Source organism: Lactuca saligna, chromosome 3 (assembly GCF_052625555.1).
Source record: "Lactuca saligna cultivar CGN05327 chromosome 3, ASM5262555v1, whole genome shotgun sequence".
Lineage (NCBI taxonomy): Eukaryota > Viridiplantae > Streptophyta > Magnoliopsida > Asterales > Asteraceae > Lactuca > Lactuca saligna.
Window position 1 is genome coordinate 19,667,996 of NC_136419.1, and position 3,913 is coordinate 19,671,908.

Consider the following 3,913-nt stretch of genomic DNA (forward strand, 5'->3'; position numbering starts at 1 on the left):
CAAAAATCCAAAGTTAAGTGTGACACTCCAACAAAAGGTTAGAGCGCACAATGGAAAACCACCCCGGAAGAGACTCTACATTTTTTTGGGTCCTAAAATGGCTGCAACACTTGAAAAAAAAAAACCTTTAGACATTTTATTGAACACCTAGCGGACAGAAAAAGAAGTGTACGATTTGCACCAATAAGGCTTGAGAATTTAACCCATGTATAATCCTCAACTTTAGTGATTAGATATTTTAACTCTTGCACCAATCTTTGCGTTCAAATTACAGAGATCCAATGGGAATACAACAAACTTGTACGTAAACCAAAATTAAAAATCCAAACTTGTTTTTTTTTCTCAAAAATCTCTTAATTGTGTTGCTGCTACTGTTCCGATAGCAGCTCCTCTTGCTGCTGCATTACTTACAATTACGACTTCTCAATTTAAATTATGATTCCAAGTTACAATTTCAATTCGCATAACAAAGGAGGTAACATAAGTTTAAAGGTGGAAAACAAGGAAATTAGATGGTGATAAAGGGATCTCACGGCATAAATATTACTTGAAATCGTTAGAGTTTTCTGGATACATATTTGGAAATTTTAAATTTTAAAATTTTGAAAATTTTAATATTTTTGTATACTATTTTAAATTTTGAAAGCTTAAAAATTTAAAATTTTAAATTCTGGTGTAATATTTGACATTTTTTCTTTTTAATTTGTTAAACATTTCCCGTCTATGACCGTTAGGACCGAGTTTGATCGATTTGGACCAATTTTCGTCAAAGACTCTAATCGTAATCGGTTCGAGGCCGTCAAACGGTTAATCGGCCGCCAAGGCCGATTTCTGCAACGCTGAAAAAAAGATAATCAAATTGCACATCTAAAACTAAATTAAAACTAAACTAAAACTCAAGCAAAAAATTTCCAATTTTCCTTCCCGCATTCTTCAGCCATAACTCACAACTCGAAGGCTTAAGGTGCAACCAAAGTTTTCTAACATCGGCACTTTCAGTGAAAAGCAAAAGAGCCGCTTGAAATTTTGGATCAGACTCGTCCTACACTAGTTCTTCCAACTTGTCCATGCATGCATTCAAATCGTTGACGATGTTATTTTTTTTTTCCACCAATGATTTTGCAACTTTTATTATTTCTTTTTCAATTTCTCTCAAGTCTTCATCAAGTGTGTTTACTGGAACATTTTTCCCAATTCTTCCAACTTTAATTATTTTTTTTTGCAACTTCTCTTAATTAATAACTATTTTAAATTACTTATTAATTATGAGAAATTGGAAAAGAAATAATGAAAGTTGTTCCTGGAAAAACACACACACATATATATATATATATATATATATATATATATATATATATATATATATATATATATATATATATATATATATATTCTCGTGTAAATTACACGAAAGGTACCTATGATTTAGGATAATTTACGTGTTTGGTCCCTAACTTATTTTTATAACTCGGATGGTTCATATTTTTTGTTTTTGTTACACGTCTGGTCTCTACCTAACAAAAAAAATATTTTGCCATTAAAAAAACCCCAGCCTACCATTCATATTTACCTTACCTACGCCACTATTCTATTTAAATACTAACATTTTTAGGTAAAAGAGATGTCAAATACGTAACAAAAACAAATAGTAGGGACCAAACGCATAATAAAAACAAACAATAATAACTTTCTGGGTTAAAGAAATAAATTAAGAATCAAATGTGTAGCTTACCCAAACCATAAAAATCATTCGTATAATTTACTCTATATATTAAAAAAATCAGGCACCAAGAAAGGCACATTCTTTATACAACATTTAGTAATTTTAGAATTCAAAACTTCGAAATTTTAAGATATTTGAATATCTGTTGGTCAACTTTGATAAAAGAAGCCTTGCGATTTCATTTTTAAATTGCTAGACGCTAATAGGCCATGAATGGGTGTCCCCCGTCAATGAACCTACTATATTCAGCCTATAAATTTTTATTGTTTCTTTCGCTTTTTAATATATATTGGTATTTGGTGGTGGACAATGGACCTCTCTAATATATATATATATATATATATATATATATATATATATATATATATATATATATATATATATATATATATATATATATATATATATATATATATATATATATATATATATATATAGGTTAATTTGAGATCATATTAATTTTATGAAATCGTAAAACACAATATAAAAATAATTTTAAAATGAAAAATCCAAAAAAAAAATTAATTATTATTTTCGTTACTTTTTTACCTAAAAAAATCACTGATTTTTTTGAAAAATACATCAAATATTCTGATATAATATTACACTGTAAATATTCTAATGTGATTTTTAAAATATTAAAATATTCTACTAGATTTATCAGATATGTAAATATTGTAATATCCTAATATAATATGTAAAAAAAAATGGAAAATACAAATGATGAAAATAATATTTGAATTTTTCTTTTGAAAAATTTCAATTATATATATATATATATATATATATATATATATATATATATATATATATATATATTGTCATAGAAAACCATAAATTTGTCAGATTATGTCGGTTTTACACTTTAACAGATTTTTGATTCAATTATGCCGCAAACTTATCATTTTTTTTTGTCTGTTTTGTCATTTTTACTTGTAATAACAGGTTTTTCAAGTTACCATTAATTATTTTTTTACAAAAAACCCTTAAGTTTACAAATATTTTGCAAAAAAAATCCTTAAGATAATAAACATATAAAATATAAATATATATTCAAAATTTGATAAAAGTAAATAGTTTTTTAAAATTTAAATGCCAAAAGTTTATATCAAACTAATATAAGTTTTACAGTACTTATATTATTAAACCAAAACTGAAACAAATTTTAGCTTTATGTAGGGTAAATTTTATATTGGATCAATATAAACTTTTTATATTTAAAATTTAAAAAAAACTTACATTGTTTTATTAAAATTTGAATATATTCCTTAATTAATACTTAAACTTTTCAATGCAAAATTAAAACATGTCCGTTAGTTAATAATTAATTATGTAAAATAGTTAAACATATGAATAAGATGACATTAATTACATTTAATTAGTTTTTTTAAAAAAGAAAATAAAAATATTTTATACGTTTAAAAGAATTATATTTCAAAAATAATAACTTATCTTATTTTTATATCTTTAAATAAATAATAATATTAGCATATTTTTTTATTAAATATCATAAACATTATAAGCATAAAAAATAAACATAAACATTTTAAACATATAGAATATAAATACATTTTTCTATTTTTTTTATATAAATATATTTATTTTTATAAAAAATATGATATGTTATTCTTTTTTAAATACAAATCTTTTAAACATATAAAATATTTTTATATTCCTTTTAAAAGAATTACTTGAATGTAATTAATATCCTGTTATTCATATGTTTAACCATTTTAGCATAATTATTCATTAACTAACATAAGTTTTTTAATGTTGCTTTGAAAACTTTAAATACTAATTAAAGAATATATTCAAATTTTGTTAAAACTATGTAAGTTTTTTAACATTTAAATATAAAAAGTTTATATCGAACCAATATAAAATTTACCGTACCTAAAACCAAAAATATGTTTCAATTTTTATTTCATAATATAAGTAAAATAAAACTTGTATTAGTTTGATATAAACTTTTGACATTTAAATTATAAAAAACTATTTAGTTTTATCAAAATTTGAATATATATTTATATTTTATATGTTTATAATCTTAAGAGTTTGAGTTTTTTTTTTTGTTTATTTTTTCAGAATATTTGTAAACTTAAGGGTATTATCGCAAAAAAAAAATCATGGTAACTTGGAAATCTGCTATTAAAGGTAAACATGACAAAACCGATAAAAAAAATGATAAGT